Below are 20,112 nucleotides of genomic sequence, written 5' to 3' on the forward strand. Positions count from 1 at the left end.
TCTATTGAGTTGTAAGTGATCTGAACGTTTCAAGATGATCGCACATTCCTATAGGGGTCAAACCATGTCCCAAAGGTCACCGGGCCTGGTGTCACTTTAAAGAAGTAGTCCAGTTACACCTTTGTGGGCTTATAACTTGGCTTCTGAATGTCCTAGAGAAGTCAGGTTTGTTTTAGTGTACTCCAATCAACAGCCACATTACCCCAAAAAGGAATGGAGTCATTAGCACTTATGGTTTTTAAATGGCACCCAGAATTATGTTGCACGAAGCACAATTTCACATCATTCTGGGTCCATTTGTGTGAAAACAAGGTCCAATCAGGCTGAAACGTTACAAGAAGGTAGAATCTATTGAGTTGTAAGTGATCTGAACGTTTCATGATGATAGCACTTTCCTAAGGGGGTCAAACCATGTCCCAAAGGTCACCGGATCTGGTGTCAATTTAAAGAAGTAGTCCAGTTACACATTTGTGGGCTTATAACTTGGCTTCTGAATGTCCTAGAGAGATCAGGTTTGTTTTAATGTACTCGAATCAACAGCCCCTACAACCACAAAAAGGAATGGAGTCATTAGCACTTATGGTTTGTAAATGGCACCCAGAATTATGTTGCACGAAGCACAATTTCACATCATTCTGGGTCCATTTGTGTGAAAACAAGGTCCAATCAGGCTGAAACGTTACAAGATGGTAGAATCTATTGAGTTGTAAGTGATCTGAACGTTTCATGATGATCGCACATTCCTATAGGGGGTCAAACCATGTCCCAAAGGTCACCGGATCTTGTGTCAATTTAAAGAAGTAGTCCAGTTACACATTTGTGGGCTTATAACTTGGCTTCTGAATGTCCTAGAGAGATAAGGTTTGTTTTAGTGTACTCCAATCAACAGCCCCTACAACCACAAAAAGGAATGGAGTCATTAGCACTTATGGTTTGTAAATGGCACCCAGAATTATGTTGCACGAAGCACAATTTCACATCATTCTGGGTCCATTTGTGTGAAAACAAGGTCCAATCAGGCTGAAACGTTACAAGATGGAAGAATCTATTGAGTTGTAAGTGATCTGAACGTTTCATGATAATCGCACATTCCTATAGGGGGTCAAACCATGTCCCAAAGGTCAACGGGCCTGGTGTCACTTTAAAGAATTAGTCCAGTTACACCTTTGTGGGCTTATAACGTGGCTTCTGAATGTCCTAGAGAGATCAGGTTTGTTTTAGTATACTCCAATCAACAGCCCCTACAACCACAAAGAGGAATGGAGTCATTAGCACTTATGGTTTTTAAATGGCCCCCAGAATTATGTTGCACGAAGCACAATTTCACATCATTCTGGGTTAATTTGTGTGAAAACAAGGTCCAATCAGGCTTAAACGTTACAGGAAGGTATAATCTATTGAGTTGTAAGTGATCTGAACGTTTCATGATGATAGCACTTTCCTAAGGGGGTCAAACCATGTCCCAAAGGTCACCGGGCCTGGTGTCACTTTAAAGAAGTAGTCCAGTTACACCTTTGTGGGCTTATAACTTGGCTTCTGAATGTCCTAGAGAAGTCAGGTTTGTTTTAGTGTACTCCAATCAACAGCCACATTACCCCAAAAAGGAATGGAGTCATTAGCACTTATGGTTTTTAAATGGCACCCAGAATTATGTTGCACGAAGCACAATTTCACATCATTCTGGGTCCATTTGTGTGAAAACAAGGTCCAATCAGGCTGAAACGTTACAAGAAGGTAGAATCTATTGAGTTGTAAGTGATCTGAACGTTTCATGATGATAGCACTTTCCTAAGGGGGTCAAACCATGTCCCAAAGGTCACCGGATCTGGTGTCAATTTAAAGAAGTAGTCCAGTTACACATTTGTGGGCTTATAACTTGGCTTCTGAATGTCCTAGAGAGATCAGGTTTGTTTTAATGTACTCGAATCAACAGCCCCTACAACCACAAAAAGGAATGGAGTCATTAGCACTTATGGTTTGTAAATGGCACCCAGAATTATGTTGCACGAAGCACAATTTCACATCATTCTGGGTCCATTTGTGTGAAAACAAGGTCCAATCAGGCTGAAACGTTACAAGATGGTAGAATCTATTGAGTTGTAAGTGATCTGAACGTTTCATGATGATCGCACATTCCTATAGGGGGTCAAACCATGTCCCAAAGGTCACCGGATCTTGTGTCAATTTAAAGAAGTAGTCCAGTTACACATTTGTGGGCTTATAACTTGGCTTCTGAATGTCCTAGAGAGATAAGGTTTGTTTTAGTGTACTCCAATCAACAGCCCCTACAACCACAAAAAGGAATGGAGTCATTAGCACTTATGGTTTGTAAATGGCACCCAGAATTATGTTGCACGAAGCACAATTTCACATCATTCTGGGTCCATTTGTGTGAAAACAAGGTCCAATCAGGCTGAAACGTTACAAGATGGAAGAATCTATTGAGTTGTAAGTGATCTGAACGTTTCATGATAATCGCACATTCCTATAGGGGGTCAAACCATGTCCCAAAGGTCAACGGGCCTGGTGTCACTTTAAAGAATTAGTCCAGTTACACCTTTGTGGGCTTATAACGTGGCTTCTGAATGTCCTAGAGAGATCAGGTTTGTTTTAGTATACTCCAATCAACAGCCCCTACAACCACAAAGAGGAATGGAGTCATTAGCACTTATGGTTTTTAAATGGCCCCCAGAATTATGTTGCACGAAGCACAATTTCACATCATTCTGGGTTAATTTGTGTGAAAACAAGGTCCAATCAGGCTTAAACGTTACAGGAAGGTATAATCTATTGAGTTGTAAGTGATCTGAACGTTTCATGATGATAGCACTTTCCTAAGGGGGTCAAACCATGTCCCAAAGGTCACCGGGCCTGGTGTCACTTTAAAGAAGTAGTCCAGTTACACCTTTGTGGGCTTATAACGTGGCTTCTGAATGTCCTAGAGAGATCAGGTTTGTTTTAGTATACTCCAATCAACAGCCCCTACAACCACAAAGAGGAATGGAGTCATTAGCACTTATGGTTTTTAAATGGCCCCCAGAATTATGTTGCACTAAGCACAATTTCACATCATTCTGGGTTCATTTGTGTGAAAACAAGGTCCAATCAGGCTGAAACATTACAGGAAGGTAGAATCTATTGAGTTGTAAGTGATCTTAACGTTTCATGATGATACCACTTTCCTAAGGGGGTCAAACCATGTCCCAAAGGTCACCGGATCTGGTGTCAATTTAAAGAAGTAGTCCAGTTACACATTTGTGGGCTTATAACTTGGCTTCTGAATGTCCTAGAGAGATCAGGTTTGTTTTAGTGTACTCCAATCAACAGCCCCTACAACCACAAAAAGGAATGGAGTCATTAGCACTTATGGTTTGTAAATGGCACCCAGAATTATGTTGCACGAAGCACAATTTCACATCATTCTGGGTCCATTTGTGTGAAAACAAGGTCCAATCAGGCTGAAACGTTACAAGATGGTAGAATCTATTGAGTTGTAAGTGATCTGAACGTTTCATGATGATCGCACATTCCTATAGGGGGTCAAACCATGTCCCAAAGGTCACCGGATCTTGTGTCAATTTAAAGAAGTAGTCCAGTTACACATTTGTGGGCTTATAACTTGGCTTCTGAATGTCCTAGAGAGATAAGGTTTGTTTTAGTGTACTCCAATCAACAGCCCCTACAACCACAAAAAGGAATGGAGTCATTAGCACTTATGGTTTGTAAATGGCACCCAGAATTATATTGCACGAAGCACAATTTCACATCATTCTGGGTCCATTTGTGTGAAAACAAGGTCCAATCAGGCTGAAACGTTACAAGATGGAAGAATCTATTGAGTTGTAAGTGATCTGAACGTTTCATGATAATCGCACATTCCTATAGGGGGTCAAACCATGTCCCAAAGGTCAACGGGCCTGGTGTCACTTTAAAGAAGTAGTCCAGTTACACCTTTGTGGGCTTATAACGTGGCTTCTGAATGTCCTAGAGAGATCAGGTTTGTTTTAGTATACTCCAATCAACAGCCCCTACAACCACAAAGAGGAATGGAGTCATTAGCACTTATGGTTTTTAAATGGCCCCCAGAATTATGTTGCACGAAGCACAATTTCACATCATTCTGGGTTCATTTGTGTGAAAACAAGGTCCAATCAGGCTGAAACATTACAGGAAGGTAGAATCTATTGAGTTGTAAGTGATCTGAACGTTTCATGATGATAGCACTTTCCTAAGGGGGTCAAACCATGTCCCAAAGGTCACCGGATCTGGTGTCAATTTAAAGAAGTAGTCCAGTTACACATTTGTGGGCTTATAACTTGGCTTCTGAATGTCCTAGAGAGATCAGGTTTGTTTTAATGTACTCCAATCAACAGCCCCTACAACCACAAAAAGGAATGGAGTCATTAGCACTTATGGTTTTTAAATGGCACCCAGAATTATGTTGCACGAAGCACAATTTCACATCATTCTGGGTTCATTTGTGTGAAAACAAGGTCCAATCAGGCTGAAACATTACAGGAAGGTAGAATCTATTGAGTTGTAAGTGATCTGAACGTTTCATGATGATAGCACTTTCCTAAGGGGGTCAAACCATGTCCCAAAGGTCACCGGATCTGGTGTCAATTTAAAGAAGTAGTCCAGTTACACATTTGTGGGCTTATAACTTGGCTTCTGAATGTCCTAGAGAGATCAGGTTTGTTTTAGTGTACTCCAATCAACAGCCCCTACAACCACAAAAAGGAATGGAGTCATTAGCACTTATGGTTTATAAATGGCACCCAGAATTATGTTGCACGAAGCACAATTTCACATCATTCTGGGTCCATTTGTGTGAAAACAAGGTCCAATCAGGCTGAAACGTTACAAGATGGTAGAATCTATTGAGTTGTAAGTGATCTGAACGTTTCATGATAATCGCACATTCCTATAGGGGGTCAAACCATGTCCCAAAGGTCACCGGGCCTGGTGTCACTTTAAAGAAGTAGTCCAGTTACACCTTTGTGGGCTTATAACGTGGCTTCTGAATGTCCTAGAGAGATCAGGTTTGTTTTAGTATACTCCAATCAACAGCCCCTACAACCACAAAGAGGAATGGAGTCATTAGCACTTATGGTTTTTAAATGGCCCCCAGAATTATGTTGCACTAAGCACAATTTCACATCATTCTGGGTTCATTTGTGTGAAAACAAGGTCCAATCAGGCTGAAACATTACAGGAAGGTAGAATCTATTGAGTTGTAAGTGATCTGAACGTTTCATGATGATACCACTTTCCTAAGGGGGTCAAACCATGTCCCAAAGGTCACCGGATCTGGTGTCAATTTAAAGAAGTAGTCCAGTTACACATTTGTGGGCTTATAACTTGGCTTCTGAATGTCCTAGAGAGATCAGGTTTGTTTTAGTGTACTCCAATCAACAGCCCCTACAACCACAAAAAGGAATGGAGTCATTAGCACTTATGGTTTGTAAATGGCACCCAGAATTATGTTGCACGAAGCACAATTTCACATCATTCTGGGTCCATTTGTGTGAAAACAAGGTCCAATCAGGCTGAAACATTACAAGATGGTAGAATCTATTGAGTTGTAAGTGATCTGAACGTTTCATGATGATCGCACATTCCTATAGGGGGTCAAACCATGTCCCAAAGGTCACCGGATCTTGTGTCAATTTAAAGAAGTAGTCCAGTTACACATTTGTGGGCTTATAACTTGGCTTCTGAATGTCCTAGAGAGATAAGGTTTGTTTTAGTGTACTCCAATCAACAGCCCCTACAACCACAAAAAGGAATGGAGTCATTAGCACTTATGGTTTGTAAATGGCACCCAGAATTATATTGCACGAAGCACAATTTCACATCATTCTGGGTCCATTTGTGTGAAAACAAGGTCCAATCAGGCTGAAACGTTACAAGATGGAAGAATCTATTGAGTTGTAAGTGATCTGAACGTTTCATGATAATCGCACATTCCTATAGGGGGTCAAACCATGTCCCAAAGGTCACCGGGCCTGGTGTCACTTTAAAGAAGTAGTCCAGTTACACCTTTGTGGGCTTATAACGTGGCTTCTGAATGTCCTAGAGAGATCAGGTTTGTTTTAGTATACTCCAATCAACAGCCCCTACAACCACAAAGAGGAATGGAGTCATTAGCACTTATGGTTTTTAAATGGCCCCCAGAATTATGTTGCACTAAGCACAATTTCACATCATTCTGGGTTCATTTGTGTGAAAACAAGGTCCAATCAGGCTGAAACATTACAGGAAGGTAGAATCTATTGAGTTGTAAGTGATCTGAACGTTTCATGATGATACCACTTTCCTAAGGGGGTCAAACCATGTCCCAAAGGTCACCGGATCTGGTGTCAATTTAAAGAAGTAGTCCAGTTACACATTTGTGGGCTTATAACTTGGCTTCTGAATGTCCTAGAGAGATCAGGTTTGTTTTAGTGTACTCCAATCAACAGCCCCTACAACCACAAAAAGGAATGGAGTCATTAGCACTTATGGTTTGTAAATGGCACCCAGAATGATGTTGCACGAAGCACAATTTCACATCATTCTGGGTCCATTTGTGTGAAAACAAGGTCCAATCAGGCTGAAACGTTACAAGATGGTAGAATCTATTGAGTTGTAAGTGATCTGAACGTTTCATGATAATCGCACATTCCTATAGGGGGTCAAACCATGTCCCAAAGGTCACCGGGCCTGGTGTCACTTTAAAGAAGTAGTCCAGTTACACCTTTGTGGGCTTATAACGTGGCTTCTGAATGTCCTAGAGAGATCAGGTTTGTTTTAATGTACTCCAATCAACAGCCCCTACAACCACAAAGAGGAATGGAGTCATTAGCACTTATGGTTTTTAAATGGCCCCCAGAATTATGTTGCACGAAGCACAATTTCACATCATTCTGGGTTCATTTGTGTGAAAACAAGGTCCAATCAGGCTGAAACATTACAGGAAGGTAGAATCTATTGAGTTGTAAGTGATCTGAACGTTTCATGATGATAGCACTTTCCTAAGGGGGTCAAACCATGTACCAAAGGTCACCGGATCTGGTGTCAATTTAAAGTAGTCCAGTTACACATTTGTGGTCTTATAACTTGGCTTCTGAATGTCCTAGAGAGATCAGGTTTGTTTTAATGTACTCCAATCAACAGCCCCTACAACCACAAAAAGGAATGGAGTCATTAGCACTTATGGTTTTTAAATGGCACCCAGAATTATGTTGCACGAAGCACAATTTCACATCATTCTGGGTCCATTTGTGTGAAAACAAGGTCCAATCAGGCTGAAACGTTACAAGATGGTAGACTCTATTGAGTTGTAAGTGATCTGAACGTTTCATGATGATAGCACTTTCCTAAGGGGGTCAAACCATGTCCCAAAGGTCACCAGATCTGGTGTCAATTTAAAGAAGTAGTCCAGTTACACATTTGTGGGCTTATAACTTGGCTTCTGAATGTCCTAGAGAGATCAGGTTTGTTTTAATGTACTCCAATCAACAGCCCCTACAACCACAAAAAGGAATGGAGTCATTAGCACTTATGGTTTGTAAATGGCACCCATAATTATGTTGCACGAAGCACAATTTCACATCATTCTGGTTTCATTTGTGTGAAAACAAGGTCCAATCAGGCGGAAACGTTACAAGATGGTAGAATCAATTGAGTTGTAAGTGATCTGAACGTTTCATGATGATCGCACATTCCTATAGGGGGTAAAACCATGTCCCAAAGGTCACCGGGCCTGGTGTCACTTTAAAGAAGTAGTCCAGTTACACATTTGTGGGCTTATAACTTGGCTTCTGAATGTCCTAGAGAGATCAGGTTTGTTTTAGAGTACTCCAATTAACAGCCCCCATTACCACTAAAAGGAATGGAGTCATTAGCACTTATGGTTTTTAAATGGCACCCAGAATTATGTTGCACAAAGCACAATTTCACATCATTCTGGGTTCATTTGTGTTAAAACAAGGTCCAATATGGCTGAAACGTTACAAGTAGGTAGAATCTATTGAGTTGTAAGTGGTCTGAACGTTTCAAGATGATAGCACTTCCCTAAGGGGGTCAAACCATGTCCCAAAGGTCACCGCATCTGGTGTCAATTTAAAGTAGTCCAGTTACACATTTGTGGGCTTATAACTTGGCTTCTGAATGTCCTAGAGAGATCAGGTTCGTTTTAGTATACTCCAATCAACAGCCCCTACAACCACAAAAAGGAATGGAGTCATTGGCACTTATGGTTTTTAAATGGCACCCAGAATTATGTTGCACGAAGCACAATTTCACATCATTCTGGGTCCATTTGTGTGAAAACAAGGTCCAATCAGGCTGAAACGTTACAAGATGGTAGAATCTATTGAGTTGTAAGTGATCTGAACGTTTCATGATGATAGCACTTTCCTAAGGGGGTCAAACCATGTCCCAAAGGTCACCGGATCTGGTGTCAATTTAAAGAAGTAGTCCAGTTACACATTTGTGGGCTTATAACTTGGCTTCTGAATGTCCTAGAGAGATCAGGTTTGTTTTAGTGTACTCCAATCAACAGCCCCTACAACCACAAAAAGGAATGGAGTCATTAGCACTTATGGTTTGTAAATGGCACCCAGAATTATGTTGCACGAAGCACAATTTCACATCATTCTGGGTCCATTTGTGTGAAAACAAGGTCCAATCAGGCTGAAACGTTACAAGATGGTAGAATCTATTGAGTTGTAAGTGATCTGAACGTTTCATGATAATCGCACATTCCTATAGGGGGTCAAACCATGTCCCAAAGGTCACCGGGCCTGGTGTCACTTTAAAGAAGTAGTCCAGTTACACCTTTGTGGGCTTATAACGTGGCTTCTGAATGTCCTAGAGAGATCAGGTTTGTTTTAATGTACTCCAATCAACAGCCCCTACAACCACAAAGAGGAATGGAGTCATTAGCACTTATGGTTTTTAAATGGCCCCCAGAATTATGTTGCACGAAGCACAATTTCACATCATTCTGGGTTCATTTGTGTGAAAACAAGGTCCAATCAGGCTGAAACATTACAGGAAGGTAGAATCTATTGAGTTGTAAGTGATCTGAACGTTTCATGATGATAGCACTTTCCTAAGGGGGTCAAACCATGTACCAAAGGTCACCGGATCTGGTGTAAATTTAAAGAAGTAGTCCAGTTACACATTTGTGGTCTTATAACTTGGCTTCTGAATGTCCTAGAGAGATCAGGTTTGTTTTAATGTACTCCAATCAACAGCCCCTACAACCACAAAAAGGAATGGAGTCATTAGCACTTATGGTTTTTAAATGGCACCCAGAATTATGTTGCACGAAGCACAATTTCACATCATTCTGGGTCCATTTGTGTGAAAACAAGGTCTAATCAGGCTGAAACGTTACAAGATGGTAGACTCTATTGAGTTGTAAGTGATCTGAACGTTTCATGATGATAGCACTTTCCTAAGGGGGTCAAACCATGTCCCAAAGGTCACCAGATCTGGTGTCAATTTAAAGAAGTAGTCCAGTTACACATTTGTGGGCTTATAACTTGGCTTCTGAATGTCCTAGAGAGATCAGGTTTGTTTTAATGTACTCCAATCAACAGCCCCTACAACCACAAAAAGGAATGGAGTCATTAGCACTTATGGTTTGTAAATGGCACCCATAATTATGTTGCACGAAGCACAATTTCACATCATTCTGGTTTCATTTGTGTGAAAACAAGGTCCAATCAGGCGGAAACGTTACAAGATGGTAGAATCAATTGAGTTGTAAGTGATCTGAACGTTTCATGATGATCGCACATTCCTATAGGGGGTAAAACCATGTCCCAAAGGTCACCGGGCCTGGTGTCACTTTAAAGAAGTAGTCCAGTTACACATTTGTGGGCTTATAACTTGGCTTCTGAATGTCCTAGAGAGATCAGGTTTGTTTTAGAGTACTCCAATTAACAGCCCCCATTACCACTAAAAGGAATGGAGTCATTAGCACTTATGGTTTTTAAATGGCACCCAGAATTATGTTGCACAAAGCACAATTTCACATCATTCTGGGTTCATTTGTGTGAAAACAAGGTCCAATATGGCTGAAACGTTACAAGTAGGTAGAATCTATTGAGTTGTAAGTGGTCTGAACGTTTCAAGATGATAGCACTTCCCTAAGGGGGTCAAACCATGTCCCAAAGGTCACCGCATCTGGTGTCAATTTAAAGTAGTCCAGTTACACATTTGTGGGCTTATAACTTGGCTTCTGAATGTCCTAGAGAGATCAGGTTCGTTTTAGTATACTCCAATCAACAGCCCCTACAACCACAAAAAGGAATGGAGTCATTGGCACTTATGGTTTTTAAATGGCACCCAGAATTATGTTGCACGAAGCACAATTTCACATCATTCTGGGTCCATTTGTGTGAAAACAAGGTCCAATCAGGCTGAAACGTTACAAGATGGTAGAATCTATTGAGTTGTAAGTGATCTGAACGTTTCATGATAATCGCACATTCCTATAGGGGGTCAAACCATGTCCCAAAGGTCACCGGGCCTGGTGTAACTTTAAAGAAGTAGTCCAGTTACACCTTTGTGGACTTATAACGTGGCTTCTGAATGTCCTAGAGAGATCAGGTTTGTTTTAGTATACTCCAATCAACAGCCCCTACAACCACAAAGAGGAATGGAGTCATTAGCACTTATGGTTTTTAAATGGCCCCCAGAATTATGTTGCACGAAGCACAATTTCACATCATTCTGGGTTCATTTGTGTGAAAACAAGGTCCAATCAGGCTGAAACATTACAGGAAGGTAGAATCTATTGAGTTGTAAGTGATCTGAACGTTTCATGATGATAGCACTTTCCTAAGGGGGTCAAACCATGTCCCAAAGGTCACCGGATCTGGTGTCAATTTAAAGAAGTAGTCCAGTTACACATTTGTGGGCTTATAACTTGGCTTCTGAATGTCCTAGAGAGATCAGGTTTGTTTTAATGTACTCCAATCAACAGCCCCTACAACCACAAAAAGGAATGGAGTCATTAGCACTTATGGTTTTTAAAAGGCACCCAGAATTATGTTGCACGAAGCACAATTTCACATCATTCTGGGTCCATTTGTGTGAAAACAAGGTCCAATCAGGCTGAAACGTTACAAGATGGTAGACTCTATTGAGTTGTAAGTGATCTGAACGTTTCATGATGATCGCACATTCCTATAGGGGGTCAAACCATGTCCCAAAGCTCACCGGGCCTGGTGTCACTTTAAAGAAGTAGTCCAGTTACACCTTTGTGGGCTTATAACGTGGCTTCTGAATGTCCTAGAGAGATCAGGTTTGTTTTAGTATACTCCAATCAACAGCCCCTACAACCACAAAAAGGAATGGAGTCATTAGCACTTATGGTTTTTAAATGGCAACCAGAATTATGTTGCACGAAGCACAATTTCACATCATTCTGGGTTCATTTGTGTGAAAACAAGGTCCAATCAGGCTGAAACATTACAGGAAGGTAGAATCTATTGAGTTGTAAGTGATCTGAACGTTTCATGATGATAGCACTTTCCTAAGGGGGTCAAACCATGTCCCAAAGGTCACCGGATCTGGTGTCAATTTAAAGAAGTAGTCCAGTTACACATTTGTGGGCTTATAACTTGGCTTCTGAATGTCCTAGAGAGATCAGGTTTGTTTTAATGTACTCCAATCAACAGCCCCTACAACCACAAAAAGGAATGGAGTCATTAGCACTTATGGTTTGTAAATGGCACCCATAATTATGTTGCACGAAGCACAATTTCACATCATTCTGGTTTCATTTGTGTGAAAACAAGGTCCAATCAGGCGGAAACGTTACAAGATGGTAGAATCAATTGAGTTGTAAGTGATCTGAACGTTTCATGATGATCGCACATTCCTATAGGGGGTAAAACCATGTCCAAAGGGCACCGGGCCTGGTGTCACTTTAAAGAAGTAGTCCAGTTACACCTTTGTGGGCTTATAACGTGGCTTCTGAATGTCCTAGAGAGATCAGGTTTGTTTTAATGTACTCCAATCAACAGCCCCTACAACCACAAAGAGGAATGGAGTCATTAGCACTTATGGTTTTTAAATGGCCCCCAGAATTATGTTGCACGAAGCACAATTTCACATCATTCTGGGTTCATTTGTGTGAAAACAAGGTCCAATCAGGCTGAAACATTACAGGAAGGTAGAATCTATTGAGTTGTAAGTGATCTGAACGTTTCATGATGATAGCACTTTCCTAAGGGGGTCAAACCATGTCCCAAAGGTCACCGGATCTGGTGTCAATTTAAAGAAGTAGTCCAGTTACACATTTGTGGGCTTATAACTTGGCTTCTGAATGTCCTAGAGAGATCAGGTTTGTTTTAGAGTACTCCAATTAACAGCCCCCATTACCACTAAAAGGAAGGGAGTCATTAGCACTTATGGTTTTTAAATGGCACCCAGAATTATGTTGCACAAAGCACAATTTCACATCATTCTGGGTTCATTTGTGTGAAAACAAGGTCCAATATGGCTGAAACGTTACAAGTAGGTAGAATCTATTGAGTTGTAAGTGGTCTGAACGTTTCAAGATGATAGCACTTCCCTAAGGGGGTCAAACCATGTCCCAAAGGTCACCGCATCTGGTGTCAATTTAAAGTAGTCCAGTTACACATTTGTGGGCTTATAACTTGGCTTCTGAATGTCCTAGAGAGATCAGGTTCGTTTTAGTATACTCCATTCAACAGCCCCTACAACCACAAAAAGGAATGGAGTCATTAGCACTTATGGTTTTTAAATGGCACCCAGAATTATGTTGCACGAAGCACAATTTCACATCATTCTGGGTCCATTTGTGTGAAAACAAGGTCCAATCAGGCTGAAACGTTACAAGAAGGTAGAATCTATTGAGTTGTAAGTGATCTGAACGTTTCAAGATGATCGCACTTTCCTAAGGGGGTCAAACCATGTCCCAAAGGTCACCGGGCCTGGTGTCACTTTAAAGAAGTAGTTCAGTTACACCTTTGTTGGCTTATAACTTGGCTTCTGAATGTCCTAGAGAAGTCAGGTTTGTTTTAGTTTACTCCAATCAACAGCCCCATTACCCCAAAAAGGAATGGAGTCATTAGCACTTATGGTTTTTAAATGGCACCCAGAATTATGTTGCACAAAGCACAATTTCACATCATTCTGGGTCCATTTGTGTGAAAACAAGGTCCAATCAGGCTGAAACGTTACAAGAAGGTAGAATCTATTGAGTTGTAAGTGATCTGAACGTTTCATGATGATCGCACATTCCTATAGGGGGTCAAACCATGTCCCAAAGGTCACCGGATCTTGTGTCACTTTAAAGAAGTAGTCCAGTTACACATTGGTGGGCTTATAACTTGGCTTCTGAATGTCCTAGAGAGATCAGGTTTGTTTTAATGTACTCCAATCAACAACCCCTACAACCACAAAAAGGAATGGAGTCATTAGCACTTATGGTTTGTAAATGGCACCCAGAATTATGTTGCACGAAGCACAATTTCACATCATTCTGGGTCCATTTGTGTGAAAACAAGGTCCAATCAGGCTGAAACGTTACAAGATGGTAGAATCTATTGAGTTGTAAGTGATCTGAACGTTTCATGATAATCGCACATTCCTATAGGGGGTCAAACCATGTCCCAAAGGTCACCGGGCCTGGTGTCACTTTAAAGAAGTAGTCCAGTTACACCTTTGTGGGCTTATAACGTGGCTTCTGAATGTCTTAGAGAGATCAGGTTTGTTTTAGTATACTCCAATCAACAGCCCCTACAACCACAAAGAGGAAAGGAGTCATTAGCACTTATGGTTTTTAAATGGCCCCCAGAATTATGTTGCACAAAGCACAATTTCACATCATTCTGGGTTCATTTGTGTGAAAACAAGGTCCAATCAGGCTGAAACATTACAGGAAGGTAGAATCTATTTAGTTGTAAGTGATCTGAACGTTTCATGATGATAGCACTTTCCTAAGGGGGTCAAACCATGTCCCAAAGGTCACCGGATCTGGTGTCAATTTAAAGAAGTAGTCCAGTTACACATTTGTGGGCTTATAACTTGGCTTCTGAATGTCCTAGAGAGATCAGGTTTGTTTTAATGTACTCCAATCAACAGCCCCTACAACCACAAAAAGGAATGGAGTCATTAGCACTTATGGTTTTTAAATGGCACCCAGAATTATGTTGCACGAAGCATAATTTCACATCATTCTGGGTCCATTTGTGTGAAAACAAGGTCCAATCAGGCTGAAACGTTACAAGATGGTAGAATCTATTGAGTTGTAAGTGATCTGAACGTTTCATGATGATCGCACATTCCTATAGGGGGTCAAACCATGTCCCAAAGGTCACCGGGCCTGGTGTCACTTTAAAGAAGTAGTCCAGTTACACCTTTGTGGGCTTATAACGTGGCTTCTGAATGTCCTAGAGAGATCAGGTTTGTTTTAGTATACTCCAATCAACAGCCCCTACAACCACAAAAAGGAATGGAGTCATTAGCACTTATGGTTTTTAAATGGCACCCAGAATTATGTTGCACGAAGCACAATTTCACATCATTCTGGGTTCATTTGTGTGAAAACAAGGTCCAATCAGGCTGAAACATTACAGGAAGGTAGAATCTATTGAGTTGTAAGTGATCTGAACGTTTCATGATTATAGCACTTTCTTAAGGGGGTCAAACCATGTCCCAAAGGTCACCGGATCTGGTGTCAATTTAAAGAAGTAGTCCAGTTACACATTTGTGGGCTTATAACTTGGCTTCTGAATGTCCTAGAGAGATCAGGTTTGTTTTAATGTACTCCAATCAACAGCCCCTACAACCACAAAAAGGAATGGAGTTATTAGCACTTATGGTTTGTAAATGGCACCCAGAATTATGTTGCACGAAGCACAATTTCACATCATTCTGGGTTCATTTGTGTGAAAACAAGGTCCAATCAGGCGGAAACGTTACAAGAAGGTAGATTCAATTCAGTTGTAAGTGATCTGAACGTTTCATGATGATCGCACATTCCTATAGGGGGTAAACCATGTCCCAAAGGTCACCGGGCCTGGTGTCACTTTAAAGAAGTAGTCCAGTTACACATTTGTGGGCTTATAACTTGGCTTCTGAATGTCCTAGAGAGATCAGGTTTGTTTTAGAGTACTCCAATTAACAGTCCCCATTACCACTAAAAGGAATGGAGTCATTAGCACTTATGGTTTTTAAATGGCACCCAGAATTATGTTGCACAAAGCACAATTTCACATCATTCTGGGTTCATTTGTGTGAAAACAAGGTCCAATATGGCTGAAACGTTACAAGAAGGTAGAATCTATTGAGTTGTAAGTGGTCTGAACGTTTCAAGATGATAGCACTTCCCTAAGGGGGTCAAACCATGTCCCAAAGGTCACCGGATCTGGTGTCAATTTAAAGTAGTCCAGTTACACATTTGTGGGCTTATAACTTGGCTTCTGAATGTCCTAGAGAGATCAGGTTTGTTTTAGTATACTCCAATCCACAGCCCCTACAACCACAAAAAGGAATGGAGTCATTAGCACTTATGGTTTTTAAATGGCACCCAGAATTATGTTGCACGAAGCACAATTTCACATCATTCTGGGTCCATTTGTGTGAAAACAAGGTCCAATCAGGCTGAAACGTTACAAGAAGGTAGAATCTATTGAAATGTAAGTGATCTGAACGTTTCAAGATGATCGCACTTTCCTAAGGGGGTCAAACCATGTCCCAAAGGTCACCGGGCCTGGTGTCACTTTAAAGAAGTAGTCCAGTTACACCTTTGTGGGCTTATAACTTGGCTTCTGAATATCCTAGAGAAGTCAGGTTTGTTTTAGTGTACTCCAATCAACAGCCCCATTACCCCAAAAAGGAATGGAGTCATTAGCACTTATGGTTTTTAAATGGCACCCAGAATTATGTTGCACGAAGCACAATTTCACATCATTCTGGGTCCATTTGTGTGAAAACAAGGTCCAATCAGGCTGAAACATTACAAGAAGGTAGAATCTATTGAGTTGAAAGTGATCTGAACGTTTCAAGATGATCGCACTTTCCTAAGGGGGTCAAACAATGTCCCAAAGGTCACCTGATCTGGTGTCAATTTAAAGAAGTAGTCCAGTTACACCTTTGTGGGCTTATCACTTGGCTTCTGAATGTCCTAGAGAGATCAGGTTTGTTTTAGTGTACTCCAATCAACAGCCATTACAACCACAAAAAGGGATGGAGTCATTAGCACTTATGGTTTGTAAATTGCACCCAGAATTATGTTGCACGAAGCACAATTTCACATCATTCTGGGTCCATTTGTGTGAAAACAAGGTCCAATCAGGCTGAAACGTTACAAGAAGGTAGAATCTATTGAGTTGTAAGTGATCTGAACGTTTCATGATGATCGCACATTCCTATAGGGGGTCAAACCATGTCCCAAAGGTCACCGGGCCTGGTGTCACTTTAAAGAAGTAGTCCAGTTACACCTTTGTGGGCTTATAACTTGGCTTCTGAATATCCTAGAGAGGTCAGGATTGTTTTAGAGTACTCCAATTAACAGCCCCCGTTACCACTAAAAGGAATGGAGTCATTAGCACCTATGGTTTTTAAATGGCACCCAGAACTATGTTGCACGAAGCACAATTTCACATCATTCTGGGTTCATTTGTGTGAAAACAAGGTCCAATCAGGCGGAAACGTTACAAGAAGGTAGAATCTATTGAGTTGTAAGTGATCTGAACGTTTCATGATGATCGCACATTCCTATAGGGGGTAAAACCATGTCCCAAAGGTCACCTGGCCTGGTGTCACTTTAAAGAAGTAGTCCAGTTACACATTTGTGGGCTTATAACTTGGCTTCTGAATGTCCTAGAGAGATCAGGTTTGTTTTAGAGTACTCCAATTAACAGCCCCCATTACCACTAAAAGGAATGGAGTCATTAGCACTTATGGTTTTTAAATGGCACCCAGAATTATGTTGCACAAAGCACAATTTCACATCATTCTGGGTTCATTTGTGTGAAAACAAGGTCCAATATGGCTGAAACGTTACAAGAAGGTAGAATCTATTGAGTTGTAAGTGATCTGAACGTTTCAAGATGATAGCACTTCCCTAAGGGGGTCAAACCATGTCCCAAAGGTCACCAGATCTGGTGTCAATTTAAAGAAGTAGTCCAGTTACACATTTGTGGGCTTATAACTTGGCTTCTGAATGTCCTAGAGAGATCAGGTTTGTTTTAGTATACTCCAATCAACAGCCCCTACAACCACAAAAGGAATGGAGTCATTAGCACTTATGGTTTTTAAATGGCACCCAGAATTATGTTGCACGAAGCACAATTTCACATCATTCTGGGTCCATTTGTGTGAAAACAAGGTCCAATCAGGCTGAAACGTTACAAGAAGGTAGAATCTTTTGAGTTGTAAGAGATCTGAACGTTTCAAGATGATCCCACTTTCCTAAGGGGGTCCAACCATGTCCCAAAGGTCACCGGATCTGGTGTCAATTTAAGAGGTAGTCCAGTTACACATTTGTGGGCTTATAACTTGGCTTCTGAATGTCCTAGAGAGATCAGGTTTGTTTTAATGTACTCCAACAAACAGCCCCGACAACCACAAAAGGAATGGAGTCATTAGCACTTATGGTTTTTAAATGGCACCCAGAATTATGTTGCACGAAGCACAATTTCACATCATTCTGCTTCCATTTGTGTGAAAACAAGGTCCAATCAGGCTGAAACGTTACAAGAAGGTAGAATCTATTGAGTTGTAAGTGATCTGAACGTTTCAAGATGATCGCACATTCCTATAGGGGGTCAAACCATTTCCCAAAGGTCACCTGGCCTGGTGTCACTTTAAAGAAGTAGTCCAGTTACACCTTTGTGGGCTTATAACTTGGCTTCTGAATGTCCTAGAGAGATCAGGTTTGCTTTAGTGTACTCCAATCAACAGCCCCTACAACCACAAAAAGGAATGGAGTCATTAGCACTTATGGTTTGTAAATGGCACCCAGAATTATGTTGCACGAAGCACAATTTCACATCATTCTGGGTCCATTTGTGTGAAAACAAGGTCCAATCAGGCTGAAACTTTACAAGAAGGTAGAATCTATTGAGTTGTAAGTGATCTGAACGTTTCATGATGATCGCACATTCCTATAGAGGGTCAAACCATGTCCCAAAGGTCACCGGGCCTGGTGTCACTTTAAAGAAGTAGTCCAGTTACACCTTTGTGGGCTTATAACTTGGCTTCTGATTATCCTAGAGAGGTCAGGTTTGTTTTAGAGTACTCCAATTAACAGCCCCCATTACCACTAAAAGGAATGGAGTCATTAGCACCTATGGTTTTTAAATGGCACCCAGAATTATGTTGCACGAAGCATAATTTCACATCATTCTGGGTTCATTTGTGTGAAAACAAGGTCCAATCAGGCTGAAACGTTACAAGAAGGTAGAATCTATTGAGTTGTAAGTGATCTGAACGTTTCATGATGATCGCACATTCCTATAGGGGGTAAAACCATGTCCCAAAGGTCACCGGGCCTGGTGTCACTTTAAAGAAGTAGTCCAGTTACACATTTGTGGGCTTATAACTCTGCTTCTGAATGTCCTAGAGAGATCAGGTTTGTTTTAATGTACTCCAATCAACAGCCCCTACAACTACGAAAAGGAATGGAGTCATTAGCACTTATGGTTTGTAAATGGCACCCAGAATTATGTTGCACGAAGCACAATTTCACATCATTCTGGGTCCATTTGTGTGAAAACAAGGTCCAATCAGGCTGAAATGTTACAGGAAGGTAGAATCTATTGAGTTGTAAGTGATCGGAACGTTTCAAGATGATAGCACTTTCCTAAGGGGGTCAAACCATGTCCCAAAGGTCACCAGATCTGGTGTCAATTTAAAGAAGTAGTCCAGTTACACCTTTGTGGGCTTATCACTTGGCTTCTGAATGTCCTAGAGAGATCAGGTTTGTTTTAGTGTACTCCAATTAAACAGCCCCGACAACCACAAAAAGGAAAGGAGTCATTAGCACTTATGGTTTGTAAATGGCACCCAGAATTATGTTGCACGAAGCACAATTTCACATCATTCTGGGTCCATTTGTGTGAAAACAAGGTCCAATCAGGCTGAAACGTTACAAGAAGGTAGAATCTATTGAGTTGTAAGTGATCTGAACGTTTCATGATGATCGCACATTCCTATAGGGGGTCAAACCATGTCCCAAAGGTCACCGGGCCTGGTGTCACTTTAAAGAAGTAGTCCAGTTACACCTTTGTGGGCTTATAACTTGGCTTCTGAATATCCTAGAGAGGTCAGGTTTGTTTTAGAGTACTCCAATCATCAGCCCCTACAACCACAAAAAGGAATGGAGTCATTAGCACTAATGGTTTTTAAATGGCACCCAGAATTATGTTGCACGAAGCACAATTTCACATCATTCTGGGTTCATTTGTGTGAAAACAAGGTCCAAACAGGCTGAAACATTACAGGAAGGTAGAATCTAATGAGTTGTAAGTGATCTGAACGTTTCATGATGATAGCACTTTCCTAAGGGGGTCAAACCATGTCCCAAAGGTCACCGGATCTGGTGTCAATTTAAAGAAGTAGTCCACTTACACATTTGTGGGCTTGTAACTTGGCTTCTGAATGTCCTAGAGAGATCAGGTTTGTTTTAATGTACTCCAATCAACAGCCCCTACAACCACAAAAAGGAATGGAGTCATTAGCACTTATGGTTTGTAAATGGCACCCAGAATTATGTTGCACGAAGCACAATTTCACATCATTCTGGGTCCATTTGTGTGAAAACAAGGTCCAATCAGGCTGAAACGTTACAAGATGGTAGAATCTATTGAGTTGTAAGTTATCTGAACATTTCATGATGATCGCACATTCCTATAGGGGGTCAAATCATGTCCCAAAGGTCACCGGATCTGGTGTCAATTTAAAGAAGTAGTCCAGTTACACATTTGTGGGCTTATAACTTGGCTTCTGAATGTCCTAGAGAGATCAGGTTTGTTTTAGTGTACTCCAATCAACAGCCCCTACAACCACAAAAATGAATGGAGTCATTAGCACTTATGGTTTGTAAATGGCACCCAGAATTATGTTGCACGAAGC

The sequence above is a fragment of the Nothobranchius furzeri genome, chromosome 11, assembly GCF_043380555.1.
Source record: "Nothobranchius furzeri strain GRZ-AD chromosome 11, NfurGRZ-RIMD1, whole genome shotgun sequence".
NCBI classification, from domain to species: domain Eukaryota; kingdom Metazoa; phylum Chordata; class Actinopteri; order Cyprinodontiformes; family Nothobranchiidae; genus Nothobranchius; species Nothobranchius furzeri.